Source organism: Argentina anserina, chromosome 5, assembly GCF_933775445.1.
Source record: "Argentina anserina chromosome 5, drPotAnse1.1, whole genome shotgun sequence".
Lineage (NCBI taxonomy): Eukaryota > Viridiplantae > Streptophyta > Magnoliopsida > Rosales > Rosaceae > Argentina > Argentina anserina.
The window spans coordinates 23,809,173-23,827,952 of record NC_065876.1 but is presented as its reverse complement, the minus strand read 5'-3'; positions in this window follow the sequence as shown (position 1 = coordinate 23,827,952).

Genomic DNA, 18,780 nt, shown 5'->3' with positions numbered 1-18,780 from the left:
ATAAACAAGGCGATATGGAGACATTCCGATAGGTATTTTGAATGCGGTACGGTAAGCCCATAGAGCATCATCAAGCTTCATTGCCCAATCTTTTCTAGTTGTAGACACCACCTTTTCAAGGATGCTCTTTATCTCCCGGTTAGATATTTCAACTTGGCCATTTGTTTGGGGGTGGTATGGTGTCGAGACTTTGTGCTTAACCCCATACTTCTTCAATAAGGCCGTAAATAGCTTGTTCATAAAATGGGAGCCTCCATCACTAATTATTGCTCTAGGTGTGCCAAATCTTGTGAAGATGTGCTCTTTAAGGAACTTGAGCACGACCTTGTGGTCATTTGCCTTGGTGGCTACCGCTTCAACCCATTTGCTTACATAATCAACTCCCACAAGGATATAGAGATAGCCATATGAACTTGGGAAGGGTCCCATAAAATCTATGCCCCATACATCAAATATCTCCACTTCAAGCATATAGTTCAAAGGCATTTGGTCTCTTGAGGAAATATTGCCTACCCTTTGACAACGATCACAAGAGCTCACATAAGAATGTGCATCTTTAAATAATGACGGCCACCAAAACCCAGAATTAAGTACTTTTTGGGCCGTTTTCTTTCCTCCATGGCAAAAAGATAAGACACTTTGTATTTCTTCCTCCGGAATGCATCTCCTCACCAATTGATCCTTGCATTGCTTGAATAAGTATGGATCATCCCAAAAGTAGTGTGTTGCTTCTTTAATGAGTCTTCTTCTTGAATGGAAATCAAATGTCTTAGGAAAGCATTTCCCCCCACTTGCCAAGAAGTTAACCAAATGTGCAAACCATGGTGGCTTCTTTTCAACAATGGAAAACAACCTCTCATCTGGAAATGATTCATTCAAAGGCACCCCATTATCTTCATTTGATGAGTAAGTCGAGAGAGATGATCCGCTACCAAGTTAACCTTGCCGGGCTTGTCGACAATTTCAATGTCAAACTCTTGAAGAAGTAAAATCCACCTCAAAAGTCTTGGCTTGGTATCACTCTTAGACAATAAATACTTGAGTGCGGAATGATCCATGTGGATAATGACTTTAGACCCCAAGAGATAGCTTCGGAACTTTTCTAAGGCAAATACCACCGCTAATAACTCTTTCTCGGTGGTAGTATAGTTTATTTGGGCATCATTCAAGGTCTTGCTTGCATAGTAGATGGCATGCAAGAGTTTCTCCTTACGTTGTCCCAACACTGCTCCCAAGGCGTAATCACTTGCATCACACATAATTTCAAATGGGAGGGTCCAATCCGGTGAGCAAATAATAGGAGCATTGGTAAGCAACTCCTTTATCCTCTCAAATGCCTTCAAACATGCTTCATCAAATATAAATTGAGTCTCCTTGGCCAATAGATCACAAAGAGGCTTCACTATCTTGGAGAAATCTTTTATAAACCTTCGGTAAAAACCGGCATGCCCAAGAAAGCTTCTTACACCTTTTACATTCACGGGAGGGGGCAAATTCTCAATGATTTCAACCTTTGGTTTATCTACTTCAATCCCCTTCGATGATATTTTGTGGCCAAGAACAATCCCTTCTTGCACCATGAGGTGACATTTCTCCCAATTAAGCACTAGATTCGTTTCTTCACACCTCTTAAGGACAAGTGAGAGATGATCAAGACATTTTTCAAATGAGTTCCCATACACAGAAAAGTCATCCATGAAGACTTCTACAAACTCAAGCAACTCGGCAAGAATGGCCATGACACACCGTTGGAAGGTGGCGAGTGCATTACATAATCCGAAAGGCATTCTTCGGTAAGCAAAAGTTCCATATGGGCATGTGAAAGTTGTCTTCTCTTGATCTTCGGGGGCAATTGGGACTTGATTATATCCACTATAGCCATCAAGGAAACAATAGAATGCTCGTCCCGCAAGCCTTTCCAACATTTGATCAATGAAAGGGAGTGGAAAGTGATCCTTCCTTGTTGCAGCATTCAACTTGCGGTAGTCGACACAAACCCTCCATGTGTTTGCAATTCTTTGTGGAACCATCTCACCCTTGTCATTCTTCACCACCGTCATTCCTCCTTTATTAGGCACCACTTGTATTGGAGACACCCATTTGGAATCGGAGATAGAATAGATGATTCCATTATCAAGGAACTTAATAATCTCATTCTTCACCACCTCTAACATGTTGGGGTTCAATCTTCTTTGAGCTTCCCTTCTTGGTTTTGCTTCATCCTCCATGTAAATATGGTGCATGCAAAGAGTGGGACTCAACCCCTTTATGTCACTAATCTTCCATCCAAAAGCACCCTTATGCCTCCGAAGAACATCAAGAAGTAAAGTCTCTTGCTCATGTGACAAGCTTGAAGAGATAATGAGGGGCAAGGTGCGGGAATCATCAATATAAACATACTTCAAATGTGCGGGAAGAGGCTTCAATTCAATAGGGGCCGAACTCAAAACCGAAGGATTAACATTCATTGAGAGATAATTGATAGTGGCATGCACCTCACAAGTCTCATCTCTTGAATAGTAACCATCCTCTTTTATGGGCAAAGGCAAAGCAAGAAACGTGTCAAGGTGATCCCCGGCTTCCAAAGTTTCATCCTCACAAAAATCCAACCCAAAGTGTGCTAGTGCCGACTCAAATGCATCATTTGTTGAAGTCTCATGAAAAGTGTGTTCCACCAAGTCATCAATCTTGTCTTCCACTTCAATAGAGTAAAATTTTTGCAACCTCATGGGCTTATTTAATTCATCAAAAATCTTGAACCCAATTGTGGTGTCATACACGGTCATGGTGAGCAAACCCAATTTCACATCAATCTTTGTCCCCGCTGTGGCCATAAAAGCTCTACCAAAGATAATAGGGAGATCATCTTGGTAAACATCCTCCATGTCAAGAATAACGAAATCGGCCGGTATGACCAACTCGTCAACTTGCACTAACACATCTTCCACAACTCCTCTTGGATACCTCACACTTCTATCGGCTAGTTGGAGAGAAATTTGTATAGGCTTGATGTCGCTCAACCCAAGATCTTTGTAGACACCATAGGGCATTAAATTTATGCTAGCCCCCAAATCCATGAGTGCCTTCTCAAATGGTCTCTCACCAATCTTGCAAGGAATAGTAAAAGAACCCGAATCTTTGAGCTTGGGCGGTAACCTCCTTTGAAGCACGGCACTAATTCTCTCATTCAAACACACCTTGTCATCATTCTTCAATGTACTCTTATACCGCTTGTGAGTGCACAAGTCCTTGAGAAATTTAGCATAAGTAGGAATGGTCTTGATTGCATCAAGAAGAGGAATATTGACCTCTACCTTCTTGAACACATCAAAACACTCCATGGACTTCTTCTCTTTCTTACTTAAAGCCTTCTCTTGGTATACCGCTTGTGGAAAAGTAAGTGACGCTTCTTCTTGCATTTCTTCCACACTAGACTTAGATCCACTTGCTCCCATATTGTCACTCTTGGTGTTGGGCTTGCCTTGGCTCTTCAAATACTCCTCACTATACCCCAAGATCACTCCATCATGTCCCAAAGTATTCTCCATGCCCTTGTTCTTCTTTTGAAATCCGGGAGGCACTTTTGACACTTTAGGATTCAACAAAGGTTCCGTTGGTGCATCCACCTCCTTATCGTCATCATTAGGAACAACCTTATTGTCATATACCTTCTCCCTTCTCAAAGTTCTTATGGTCTTGGCTTGGTTGATTCGTGGATTCTTCTCGGTCATGGAAGGCAATTCTCCTTGCTTCCTTTCTCTCATCTCATTAGCCAATTGCCCCATTTGCGCTTCAAGCTTATGCAATCCTTGAGTAGTGGAGGTCACATCATTTCGAACACTTTGAATAAGCTCATTTTGATTTGCCAAAACCTTGGCAAGCATCTCTTCAAGGCTTGATTTAGGAGCATCCACTTGAGGAGGATGTGGCACTTGAGTATTAGGAGCTTGAAAAGGAGGCCTTGCTTGATAAGGTGGCTTAGGATAAGTATTGCCACCATAACTTCCATTAGTCGCACCTTTGTTTCCTTGAAAGCTTTGGCTCCCACTAACACCTCCATAGTTGCCACTTCCTTGATTTTTGCAATTCATACCTTGGTTCCCACCCCATGAGAAATTAGGGTGGTTTCTCCATCCGGGATTATAAGTGTTGGAATAAAGGTCATTCTTCGGTCTTGAATATGCCATTTGCTTACATTCTTCAATGATCTCGGGAAAACAATCTCCATGAGGGCAAGATAGAGTGTCATGATTCACTCCTTCACAAATTAAACACACTTGTGGCCCTTGAACCTCATTAACTTTCTCACGGCCACCTTGCTTGCCTTGCTTCAAAAGCATATCAAACTTCTTATTAAGACTTTCTTCTAACCTCTTAAACTCTTGATGCACATCCAAGCTTGATGCCTTTGACTTCATATGTGCCACTGGTTTTCAGTTGAGTTGCTTGCCTTAGAGATAAATGTGAAGAAGAAGGCTTGCGAACTTGCGGGTTATTATCCCACAATTGAGACTGCTCCGCAAGCTTCTCTAATACCCGATGAGCTTCATCCGCCACTAAGTCCATGAAATCACCATTGCTTGCATTATCAACCTTCCTTCGAGTCTCTGATGTCAAGCCTTGATAAAATAGGCTCATAAGTATATCTTGAGATTGGCTATGATTAGGGCAACCAAGCTCAAGATCCTTGAATCTCTCCCACGTCTCATGAAAGAGCTCATCTTGCTCCTCCTTAAAGGTCATCAACTCGGTTCTTCTTGCATTAGCCTTTTGAGGAGGGAAGTACTTCATAATAAACTTCCTTTGCATATCTTCCCATGAACCAATACTATTGGATGGGAGCTTGTTCAACCACATCTTCGCCTTTTCCTTCAAGGAGCAAGGAAACAACCAGAGCTTGAGCACTTCTTCCGTCATGCCATTGAGTTTGATATTTGCGCATGCATCCTCAAACTCACTTAAGTGGTGATAAGGATTATTATTTGGTAACCCATAGAATGTTGGCAAGGTTTGAAGAAAACTAGGCTTGATCTCAAAAGATGATGCACATGGAGGAAGCACTATGCATCTTCCGTGCCTCTTTGTCAAGATTGAACAACCTCTCAAAAGTAGCTAGGTCATTAACCACTAATTCCGGACTTTCCACATTCTCACTTGAATCTTCCCCAAACAAACTAGTAGATGCAGAAGTCTTGAACTTTTGTCCAATCCCAATGGGAGTCTCTTGATCGGTGGGCTCTAGAATCGTTTGTAAACCTTTTTCAGTCTTAGGAGATAAGGACATGAACACCTAAGGAACAAATTAAAGATCAAGTAAGTAAATAGCAATAAAACAACATGCAAGATATATACAAGAAATTAAAATTGCAACAATAATTATTTAGATTTTTTTTGTATGTTTTTTAAGAATTTACTAAGGTACTTGTAAACAATTTATAGAAAATTAGAAACCAATCAAAACTTGTAGTGAGAAAAACAAAAAGGATAAGGATTTTCCAAGTTGGCGTAATTCCAACTCAAGTGTAACGAAATCGGCGTAATTCCAATTCAAGTTTGGCGTAGTTCAAAACAAAGTGCGTTTTGGCGTAGTTCCAAAGTAGTTTGGCGTAGTTCCAAATAATGCACTAATTAGCTTAACATTCTTCTTTTCGGTAACTCTTTTCGAATTATGACCAGGTAAGTGTAGGCGCGGCTTTGGTAGGTGAGGCCACTTAGTACACGGCACAACGCCCGGGATAAAATCCCTATCCACTTACCTAGACATCATAATTCTACTAAGGTGCGCCTATTTGGAAAAGCGATAAACAAATACGTTACGAAAAAAAATCTAAATCCGATTCACTTAGTAAAATAGAAGAGGAATTCCATCCTTTGGTGTTGTTTACCACTCAACTTTTTGATGAAGAGTGATTAAACTCGACGGTACAAGGATAAAACCCCTAATCCAATTTACTTTGAAATTTACAAGTTCCAATCAACCTCTAATTCTAAAGAAAGTGAGTACCTTATAATTAAATTTACAAATTTTAACCAACTAGAATGTAGCTTGCACAAGTAATAAGTAAATAATAATTAGGCAAGATTACTTTTCCATTTTAAACATGCATGCAATTTATTTTCTTCTTACCACAACTACCATTCCACTTATCAAAAGTACTTGTGTTAACTTCAAAAATAAATAAGATATTTACAAAAATTAAACATAAACAAAATAAACAAAAAGTAAACTAGAAAAAAAAAGGTTCTCTAGTCCCCTAGAAACCAAATAGGAATTAGGTTTTACCTCAATTCCCGGCAACGACGCAAAAAACTTATTGGTTGAATCACTTAAGTATGATTATGTGTATTTATGTGTGAAACTACCTACTCCCAAGTATAGGAGGTCAAGTTTTAGTAAGAGAAAGTGTAGAGTATCGTACCCAAATGATTGGGGGAAACTCAATTCTAACTAGATTTCCGCAAGAAAAACTAGAAAAACATGCATTCTAACTTTTTACAAGTTCACAACATTAGCCCTTTAGAAGCTAAGAATCATGAAGATGGTATTAACAAGTGGTAGTGAATCGACTTGGTTGATTTTAGAATTAAGCTAAGCAAACTAATTATTGCACAAAAATAACAAAGAAAGATAAATGTAAAGATATAATCAAAAGAGGAGTAGAGACTTAGGCATTGCACCTAGCCTTACTCATGCACAAATGTAACTCAAGATTAATACAACATGTTTGACAAACTTCCCCCTAGTGCTTTGGTGAAGCTACCAAGAAACCAACTAATCATGCAATTTAACAAAGTCTTTTGGAGTCAAATTAAATCACAAAACCTTAGTCCCAATTATATTACCTTATAATACAAGTGGGCTATGTACCACAAGCATAACACCCCCTTAGAGTAATTACACTCATGGCACAAGCATTAAGTTCAAGGTAAGAAATTCAAGCAACTTAATATTTCTCGTAAGAAACATTAAGCCACCACCTAAAGGCTACCCATGCTCACGGATTCAAGAAGTTTTCAATTTCAAGTTCAAGTTCCGATTCATTAATTACCTAAACATGTTTCTAGGTGACAAAACTAGCAACACATTTAGTAAGCATTTTAAGTGTAGAAGCCCATAGATTCAACATGCATCAACATCAATTAAAAGTAAAATGAATTCATTAGCACATGCGTTTAACTAGGGCTAGCCTAGCCTCAAATCCAACTACTCACAACCCATTAAATACAACAAACCCTTGAAAATGAAATACATCAAAAGAGAAGTAGAGTAAAGAGAGAAGAGATTACCAAGGGTTTGGTACAACTGATACCAAACCGTACCTCTAAAGGTTTACTACCCACAAAGATGTAATAAGAAAGAAAATGCTTCTAAGTATGGTATTAATGGGTTCTAACAAAAGAAGAACTCCATGAAGACCATACTTTATCCACACAATATAGGAACAAAGAACAAGGGTTGAGAAAGAGTATGAGTAGAGGATGAAGAGAGTGAAGTGGCTCAAATCTATGAAACAAGTTTGTGATTGATTAAGGGTGTAAATGATCTTTAATTTTTGGTGAAAACTCAAGACACTTTACACTTTTCTTTGCACAACTTGATATCTATGACTTAGGCCTAAGAAAACTATGTTAAAACTATGGAAAATATGAAGTTTTGATGGAGTTTTAGTGTGGTGGAGGAGAATACACGAATTTGAGAAGAATGAAGGTATTTAAAGGCCTTAAGGTCACAAATGAATGGTAGAGATGTAAGGGGATGAATTGCTAGATATGGTGGACAAATGTGGAAGCACAAATTGTGGATCTTGTTCTTGAAATTGTCTCCTTCATTTGTCTTCTTCTATTTTGAATTTAAATTGTAAATTAAAATTTACAATTCATAATTCACCAATATGCATCATTGACTTATTAACTTTAACCACCACCATTTCCAGCAACCACCTTCACATCGCCGGAGTTTAACCGGCATTTTCCGGTGTTCACTTTTGTTTTCTTGTGAAATCTCCACATTTGCTCTTTTTGGCTTGAAATTTTCACCCGAATCCATAATGTGCGCTAAATCCACTGTTTTTGACGTGTTTCCGATCATTTGCACATTTTCCTAGCATGAGTAGGAAACGTAATAAGAAATAAATAAATATACAAAAATATAAAGAAAAAGAATAAAAATAAGGCAAATATTACTAGGTTAATATTAACCTAACAATTAGCTATATACAAAACTACAAATGAAACGATGATGTAGATTTTACATTCATGATTCATGCACACTACTAATTTGCATGCATGGCAGAAATGTTTCCTTCGATTCGCTGAACTACGGTCTCGATTTTCCTAACCGTAACCAAGGTCTCTCTCAGATCCCTCCTCTTCTGTAGTTCCAAAACATGCAAGACTGTGTGAAGAGATTTCTCCAGTTGATCAAGCTGGTTTATGTATCTGTACTTTTTGCAGAAACTCCATGCACCAACCTGTGAGCACTTGCGAACCAATTCTTCGCCGTCCTCTAGTTGCAACTTTAAATCCTCCAATTCCTCCATTGGTTGATTCAAAACCTTGTTGTATTCTGCTATCTCAGAGATCACTTGTTTCAAGCACTCGAGCGTCAGTTTCACATCTCTGACGTAGTCCTTGAACATCATCATCTTCTCCATATACATATCACTGCTATAAAGATGTCGAGCAATTACGATTACAACCCGAAGTTCTAGCCAATCGTGAAAGGAAGATGAGCTAGACGGAAGCTACGTAGTAAATTGGGTAGCGATGGGTGGGAGAAAGAGTTGATCAGCGTTCTGCCATCAAAAATTACACATATATATAATACGTGGGTTGTCTGGGTAATTTGGGGCGAAACAGCGAAACTTAAATTCATTGGTCGTGGTTGACCGCGTCCACCGTGTTTTGACCGGTAAAGTGACTTGTCAATGATGCAACGTGGGAGCGACTAATGAAGTGCAGTGGAAATTTACGGGTTAATCTAGTATAAATTAATGTGTGTTATACATTTTACATTTGATGGTTAACAACATATATTATTTTTCTGATCTATCGACCATCAGATATAAGATATATAACATACATTGATATATATATGAGAATTTTCCAGAAGTTATTGGGTGTTTCTATAATAACCCTATTTTTCAAACAATATTTGGTTTGATATGAATTCTATAAAGTTTTGAAATTCAAGTAAAATAAATTTGATTGTTTGCGACTTTACGAAACGGAAACGTTCTCGGAACGTTTAATTAGAAAAACGTTACGTTTCCGAACTAATATATCGACTTTTCTTCCGTCCCTCGGTTGCGAAAACTTCATTCACGAAAGTTGTATGGCTCGTCGATACGAGTTCGTGGATAAGTGACGCGTTCTAATCGGACGTTGTACGTAAAAGTTATTAATGATTGAAGTTAGTTTCCGATTTAGAAAGGGGTATAAAAGGAAAACTTATCAGTTTAGGGTTTCCAAAATTGGAAACCCCTCATTCTCTCCCTCTCCATTCACCCCGCGCGCCTCCCTTTTCTCTCTTTTCCTCTCCCTCCCCAATCTCGCTCCCTCACCGATTCTCCACCACCGTTCGTCCGTGAGCCACACCGCCGGCACAACGAGCATCGCACGGCCCCTTGCAATCGAATCCGAGGTCGACGCACCGTCTCTCGCCGTCGTGGAGTCTCGCTGCACTTCACCTAGCCCAGATCGACTGGTTCAAGCTCGTCGGCGATCCTCCGGTGCTCCCACGACGTGAATGAGGTAAGGGTTGTGAAATTGAATGGGTTGTGATGGTATTGTATTGATTGTGGAAGTTTTTGTGGAGAATCGGAGGAAATCGGAGGAAGGGAAGAAGTGAGGAACACCGCCGCCTTAGGCGGCGCGTATGGGAGCGTGGAGGGGCCTAGAGGCGGCGTGAGGCCGTGGAGAGGAAGGGGGAGGAAAGGAGTGATTTTGGGGGGCGGTGGCGTGCTACGTACAGTAAATGTAAATTTTATTTACGTACGGTAAATGTAAATGTAAATTACTTTTAATAAATGTAAAAAGTAATTTTGGAAGGGTAATTCAGTAATTATTATTTACTGAGACAGTATGTACATTTGAATAGTATTTATACGTACAGGAATACGTAAACAGTATGTATTCGTACAAGAATACGTAATTGATGTGTATTTGCACAGTAATAAATGAATAGTAAATAAGTGAACAGTAATTCGTAAAACCAGAAATTGCTGAGCAGTAACAGATTATTACTGTTACGGCATTTAAAGGTTTACGAAACGTTTCTAAATTCTTTTCTTATCTTTTCAAGGTGATCGATAAATCAAGGAAATGAATTATCTTCGGAAATTGTGGAATTACGCTCAAGTTGATAAGATGAGTAAAATCTCACATATTTACGAATCTACCCTTGCGGAGATTCAAGATTTTGTAAGAGTTTTTAATATTGAATTACGACATGTATACTATATAGTGGATTACATATATACTGTATAAATGGTAATAAGTACATATATATAAGTGTAGGGGATGATTCCGCAGATGTTGATTAGTGGAGATTGAGAGACGACTGCAGAGACTCGAAGTTGTTCATTATCCTACTTGTTGTGAGGTTTCTATTGCGGATTTGTGTGTGAGACTTGTGAGGATTTATTGTGAGTTTTGGTGAGAGATTGTGAGGATTATTACATTTCCATTTTATGTAATGTTGAATTATAAATTTAGTTTGTAATAATTGGTTGTCTGAGTTGTATTGTGAACTCAGTATTGATCCGCTGTGCATTTAAAATGATTTCGATTCGTTGAGATTGTTTTGGTGTTGTACGATTTTAATATTTTGAGTTTTTATGCTCGAAATTTTAGAGTCGTTACACTTTCTGATTAACTTCCAGCCACGTGGCCAGAGAACGATCAAACCGAGTAATATCATTTTACATAACCTACATGGGACTTGTGCGCTAATTTCCTCAACCATTACCTCGTTATATTATAAATTTAATTTAATTCACTTCCATTTGTCGGAAATGAAAAAAACCTATTTTAAAAGAAATCATATTCGACTGCTTAGATGTAGTGTGAATACTATATGGGTTTATATCGATCTCTAAAGCGAAAACTTATAATTTGCAACTTAGTTGTGTGTCATACTTTGTTATGTGAAGGTCGATAGAGCTACGATTAAATTAATAGAAAATATTTTGTTTAATCTTTTCTATTCTTGTTAATCAAAGAAGATCGCTCTAAACAAAACCTGAAAACTAATCTTTATTAATTAAGTCAATTTTAAAATACGAAATCGCCAAACACATGTTTCCTAAAGTACCCTTGATTTGTTAAATTATTTACATTTGAATAGAGAGTAAGAAAGTAAAATTAAAACAATGAAACAAGCTTTTTCCTACTATCTTTCTTTAAAAACTGAATATAAGATAAGGCGGACACATTTAAACAACAGTAAAATAAGTTAAGAAAACCACACCTACAAAAAGAGTTGTAGGTAGTAGAAAAAGGTAAAACCATAACCACCTTCTGCATACGCATTGGCGCATTGGCACGTACAAGAATGCTAGTACTTAGTGAAATTAATTCTAAGTTATGAATTTCAGCATTTTTCAGCACTTGGGTTAACCTTAATAGCTTAGTAGGTTGAAAATCGAAACATAGAAATTTAAGAAGTATGCCTAGATATCTGTATTGGCATCTGTATTTTGTTTTGCACCCTCACCGTAAGTTAAAGAACCACATGCATAACGAGTTGACAACGATGGTCGTCGTTTTTTTTTTAAAGCTTTCTTGTCATTGTTTTGCAGCCTCCTGCTCCTTGCCGCTATTGTTGTTTTTCTAGTTAATTTCTTGCTGTTCTTTATCAGTAGCTTGTTGCAGTTTTTCTCGGCGTATATATATTCTGACAAAAGAAAAAAACGACTCCTTCTCCAGTCACCGGTTCCACCACTTGGCAACCTGATCGACTTAATTACTTATAGGAATCCATAGTATTGATAACAATATTCAAAAAATGTTGTAACTGGCCGGTAGAAAAAACTGACTAGAATCTAAAATTCAAATCTCAAATACTAAGTTGCCATCGTTCTTAAAATTCAATGGGCTAGAAAGTGCATGCAGACGTTCAACGTACAACTACAGACGTGGTTCGTTATTAAAAGAAATAGTAATGCTAAATGGACCACCAATTATTGAACTACCTATGGACCACCTGATGTGACATGCCTACATCAGCAAAATAGAATTTTTGCTTTTCAATTTTCTTTGGTTTTTTTTTCTGAAAATTCTTTTCTATTCCACTTTTTTTATTTTCCTTATTTATCCATAAATCTCTATATCTTTTTCTTATGTACATCTTCGAACCCTCTCTGTTATCCGCTCAAGCAACAATCTTACTCATCCTCCCACCTCCTCATTTTTTTTTCGTAATCTGAATATTTTGACTTTTTGGATCATAGCATATTTGCCTATTCTAAACGTGGTTAGTTTTCTTTATTTTATTAAAACATGTCAGTAATATAGGTTCGCGGGAAAGAGTGGAAGTGAGTTACGGTTTTAATGTTTTTTCTTATGTCTTGCAAGGTTTCTCATTATACATGTAAACATCTTCAATTGTTCTTGTCCTCATAGCTTCTTTTCTTTTCATAGCTGCGTTTTTTTTTTCATATATGAATGGTTAGGGTTTCCATATTTCTTCTTATGATGCGATTAGTTTCATAGATAGATGCGATTTTTTTTTCAAATATGAATAATTAGGGTTTGTTCCTTCTTATTTACATGAAACATAGTTGTGTTTAATTCCACCCTTGCCTTCATCAACTGCTTTGTTCTATCATTAGATCAGACTTTTACCCAGCATCAAAAACGTACTACATATTCACATTCAATAGAAAAACAGAAAAATTAAACCCCAATGATTTAAGTTTAGTAAATAAGTACACATAAGATGAAATACACGAGTTGATTAAATTATGCATTTGTCCTCTAGTTACTGATCATAGATAATTGCACAATGTGTCCATTTGTGATCATTTTATGATATGATTAATTGTTATTGTATGTATTCACTATGTTTATATTATATTACTTGCTTTCAGGTGCTAAATAATGGAACAATTGTCAGACGAATCGGAGAACATTCCTCTCCTTAATGAACAAGGTATGTTATCTATACCAAAACGTTTCTATCAATATATAGTCTTTTGTTTTAGTGGCACATTTGTGAAAATCACTTATATATGATCTAGGAACAGCAATAGATAATTTATCAAAGAGCCTAGACAATAATCAAGAAGATGAGGGAGAAGACATAATGCATGAGCCCAATGTTGAAATGAGTTTTAATTCTATCGATGAGGCATTTGAATACTATAGGAAATATGGGAAGCAATCAGGATTCCCGGTCAAAAAGAGATCATCAAGAAAGGGAGATGATTGGTACAAGATATGTTACTATTTCATGTGGTAGAGCCGGGAAATTTAAAAGTACAACAAGTAACTCTCTAAAGCCTCGTCCAAATGTGAAGACTGATTGTAATGCACTTATTATACTTAGTAAATCCCTTGATGGAAAGTGGAAAATTAATTATGTAAAGCTTGAGCATAATCATGGTTTGAGTTCAAGAAAGTCTCGTTATTTTGCAGTCAATTGTGGATTAAGTTCATCAATCCACGAGTCCAACACCTAAGTTCATCAATCCAAGAAAGTCTCATTGTCTTGCTTGAACAACCTAAAAGATGAACTATCCAAACACGAGTCCAACACCTTTGGCGCTTGTGGAAGTGTTGAACCAATGCCCGAGTCACCTATCAATACTAATGGGTGCGAAATTGATGGTATTTCAAATCTAAGTCAGCAGATACTTACTCCCATGGTTAAGAAGAGAAAAGGCCAGCCACCATCTAAAAGGAAGGTGTCTGAGGTAGAGGAAGAGGTAAGAAAGAAACAAAAAAGAGAACAAAAGAAGAAAAATGGTGAGATTGGTGCTAAAGAAGAATCTGGACGAAAGGTATGTAGCTTATAATGTTTAATTTCTTTTATTTATTATTTTAAAACAGAGGTTGAGCTTTGTTAGTCCAAGAATAATAATGTATGATGTATTGTTATTTTGTTTTTGTAGAGTTCAAGCACAGCAAGTCGCCGACCGTTAGAAAAGAATGACTATGAGAAGGAACAAGAGAAAGGAGTCAAAAACAAACAAAATGGAAGAAGTAAGTCTGGAGCAAGCAAAAAGCAAAATAATGAAGGAGAAAGAGTTAAGGTAAAATGTCTACCTTTTATTTTGTAGTGTCAGATGGTAGTTTCTAAGCCTACAAAATAGTTTATCTTATGAAACATTGTGTCCTTGTTTTTCTATAGGACATTTCAACCTCCGCAAGTGGCAATACCAGAAGAGTTCGTATACCATCGAAAAGACTATTGGAAACATTTTGATAGAAAAACAATTGACTGAAGGGTATATATGTGTTCAAGCTCTATTTAGTAAGTTAATTTTTTGTGAATGTTTTTGTATATAATGCTGTGAAATTGATTTGATGCAGGTAAACCAAGTGATCTTGTTTGATTACAACATTGACTAGGGGCAGAGCTTACATATTCCAATTGATCTTGCTAAAATTCATGTTTTTTTTATATTTTCTTTTGTGTAACTTATATTCAAGTTGAAAGATTTTTGTCTCACATTGTAGTAGAGATTTCTTCCATGTTTTTTTTTTGTCTTTTTCATTCACATAACAACTTTTGTCATAAGAAACAGAAGGATTTTGTAAGTAACATGAGACACTGAGTATTCAGTATGTATATGCATTTTTGCATTGAATAAAATAAGTTTGCAACCTGTCAAAAAATGAATTAAGAAGCATAAATAAGATCATGCTGCAATACAAGGTGTATATTTGTCTGACTCATATTGTCTAGAGGCTTTTGGTACCAAACCCTACACGTCCTAAGAGCTTATTGCTAACATTATAATGTCATCAACCAAAACTCTAAACATATCTAGTTCATGGTCTATATTCATGTCTAGCTGCACCGTTTCAAGGTAGGCACTTTATATAGTGACCTCTTCCGCAGTCTTAAGTCCTTAATCTAATCCCACTTCCCTTCAAATATTATGGATCATTGAGTATATGTATGTCTTTAAATGATAAATTTCCATTCAATCGTGCAACAAATTGATTGATTAAGGTTCCACAAAAGATATGATACATGCCCAACCCCATTTTGGCTGATTACAAGAGGGAAGAAACTTTGAACGACACTTAGTAACTTAGTAACTTCTATTGGAGCCATAGAGGGAAGAAACTTTGAAAAATATCCGAGTACACTGTACACCTACAGAAATTATCAAAGTATTCAAAATTAAACTACACAAAATGCAAGCAACGTGCCCCCTTTAATTAGGCAGCCTTCCTTCCAAACTTAATGTTTCATATATCATCTCCTTTCTCAAAACCAGTTATCTTATATTGTTCTTTGTAGATGATCTTAATTATTTTAAATAAAGCAAACATTTAAGATGTAAAACAAATCGTTCCGGCTAACAATGCCGCTGCTAGAGACTAACAAAGATCGATGAAGATGAAGAGGGGCAATTATTAACCTAATCCAGATGACACATCCTATCCTCTTTGAAGCTAAAGTATCAACATTATTATCAGCTGCATGGTTAGCTTTTGTGGTGGGATAAGACCACCTAACTAACGGAAGGGAGAGAATTGGAGCAAGAAGCGTGGTAATAAGCGTCTTTCTCTCATTTGAAGAAGCTTAGTATTGGATAGTTAATCTATTTTGGAATTTGCACAAGTTAGGATCGGAAAAGAAATGGAAATGGCTCAACCATTTACGTAGGAAAAACAAATGCAAAGCTATGTCATCACGTACTGTATCTTACTGTTTCCAACCTGTTTCACCAAGATCGCGATAGGCCGGGTGCTTTATATTATATTATATGTATATATATATATATATATATATATATATACACACCAATGAGTAAATAGGGATTTTTTTTGTTTAAAAAAGGGATAGCTCATTCACCAACTTTTCGATTACATTTTCACATCTCCACCGTTCAACTTTTAGATTCTAATGTGTAGATCACCTCTGTAATATTTCAGCCAAAATGGTGATAATTAAGGTATCAAACTTAGTGAAAGCAATTAACGTACCAAATCTGCCAAACTTAAACCGTTAATGTTTATAAGTTTAATATCTAATTTTGAATGCCTTAAACACTTCTATTTGAGCTGAAATGTTAGGGTTGTGATCTATATATTGTACTCTAAATGTTAAACGGTGAAAATGTGAAAATATAATTGAAAAGTTGGTGAATGAGCTATCAGGCTTTTCACATAAGGATGTCCTTATCTTAGTTTAAAGTACGGATTTTCATTTTTGAACAACTTTTTGATTGAGTTTTTACATCTTCACCGTCTAATATATAGGTTATAACGTATAGATCATCTTCACAACATTTCAGCCGATTTCATGATATATATATATACACACCTTAACTTAACTAAATCCTAACTAGACCTATTAGAATTGGAAGTGTCAACTTATTAAGTTGTTTTATATTCCAAGCCTATGAAGGTAAGGAAATATAAATCTAATAATTATAGAAAAGTTTTGTCAGCAAATCTCAAGCCATTGTTCGAACTCCCTGCAAGTCGTTCTATGTCATTAGTAGAATGGGAGTGACGTGTGGGAAGTATATATAGTTCGGGCATTTAGCAATACTTGCGTCGTTCGTTATTAACAAGGCAAACCTTAGATGCAATAGATCTAAAATATTTAGGCTGTGTTTGGTAAAGCTTTTAAGCTTCTGTGATTATAAGTGAAGCCCATTTTTGTGTTTGGTAAACACCTTAATAAGTCGCTTCGTCGAGAAGCTCTGACTTTTAGAGGGCATAAGCATAAGTAGGGGTTACCTCATTTTGGAAGCCATAAGCCGTGGAGATGCGGAGAACACTGTAGCGACAATTAATGAAACTTTTAAAATTCCAGTGGATACCCTCATAAAACTGAAGTAATTACACGACCCAACCTCTCTCTTTTCGACGCCTCTCCTCTTTCAATTCTTTGGTCTTCTCCTCTTCTCTAATATCTCGCCCCTCTCGGTGGATGATGTAAATCCTCCATAATCTGATAAGCGCGCCTCTATCTTCCCCCTCGTCCATGGTTACCCGAGTCCACTACAAGGTCGTATGTGATTTTGATTTCATTTCACAGGTTAGTTTATGCTAATCCACTAGTTGATCTTGATTTCTAGTTATATTCTTGTTTTCTCAAGCTCTATGCTTCCTGCGAACTAGTTCTTTTCTATTTTGATTTCTGGTAAGATCTAGAAAGACAATTGAAAAAATTAAGGATACAATAATGGTTAATTTTTTTTATATGATATCAGTTTTGCATCTTATTTTGGCGTTGCAATATGTCCAAAGATATGAATGAATTGGTGAAACAAAAGAATCCATTTGTATGGAATAGGAATATGATAAAAGAATTATTTTGCGTACTTATCTGGCTCAGAGTTCGTATATAAATGCCTGATAGATGGTAGCCCCCTATGCAAATGAAAGTGAAAAACAATGAGGACCAATATATTAGAGTCCTGAAGAGATCAAACAATAGATGTCAAACAAAATGGGCAAGATTCAAAATCAAGCAATGGGTCTTGGAAATTTGATTGAAGGTTAGTAATTTAGCAATCTTAGTTTCAAATTTCTTTGATCAATCTTGGAGATGGTGGGAGTTGGGTTTGGTTTGCACTTTGCAGTATTATTCTTGATTCTGTGCATATTGAGGTTTGTTGGTTCTGATCATAATATTTTGGGTAATTGGTTGATGTTTGAATGGGTATATGATTCTTTTATGTATCAAATATCATTGACTTGGTTTAGTGTCTTCAATTCCATTATGTTTGATTTCTTTGTTGATAGAACCCTGATCTTTATGTGCTTCCTTACAACGTTTAAAACCTGCACCTTATGATTCAAACCTTTAATGATTAGCTCTTTATAGATCAAATATTTTATCTAGAAATAATCAGAGTTATGAAAGTTATGATTTTCTCTACCATTGTGTTATGATCGAGTCGTGTTATGATTGAATACTTGAGTTCACTTTTCTGGGAATTTGGTCTTTTTGACCATTTATCTATGCAGACATTGAGATAAATGCATGTAGTTGATCTAGAGACATCAACACTTTGTCTTGTTGGAGCTCGTAATGTTGGGAAGTCGTCTTTGGTTGGTATACTCTCCACTGGGAAGCCTGAGGTATGCAGAATTTTAGTGACAAGTGATAAGAGCACTTTGTGCGACGTTCTTAACATGTTTTTACCTCTATTTGTACTTTACTAGCCCTTATTATTGTAGTATTGAGTCGAGTTAGGAGTCTAGGGTGGCGTTAGTTGCATTTTAGTGCTAAAACGGGTGTAAAATGCAGAAATTGTTGAGAGCATTATAGAGTAGTATTCCTTGTCGAACTAGGAAACCTAGTTGTGGTAGGATTTTTATTATTCGACATTTCTGTAACATTTATGATTTATATTTATTATTTTCTTTCCTTATTTTCAGAATTAAATGTGAGATAATGACTTGGAAATTATGGAAAGAAAGAGGAGAAAAAGGAAACAAAATGAGAAAAAGGAAAGAAATAATTTAGTTTCTGAATAAGATGAAAAGGAAGAAGTATACAGCCTCAAAGGAGGGAATGTTCATCCGGCAATTAAAAGGAAAGAAGAAGAAAAAAAGGAAACAAAAGAAGAAAAAGGAAGGAGA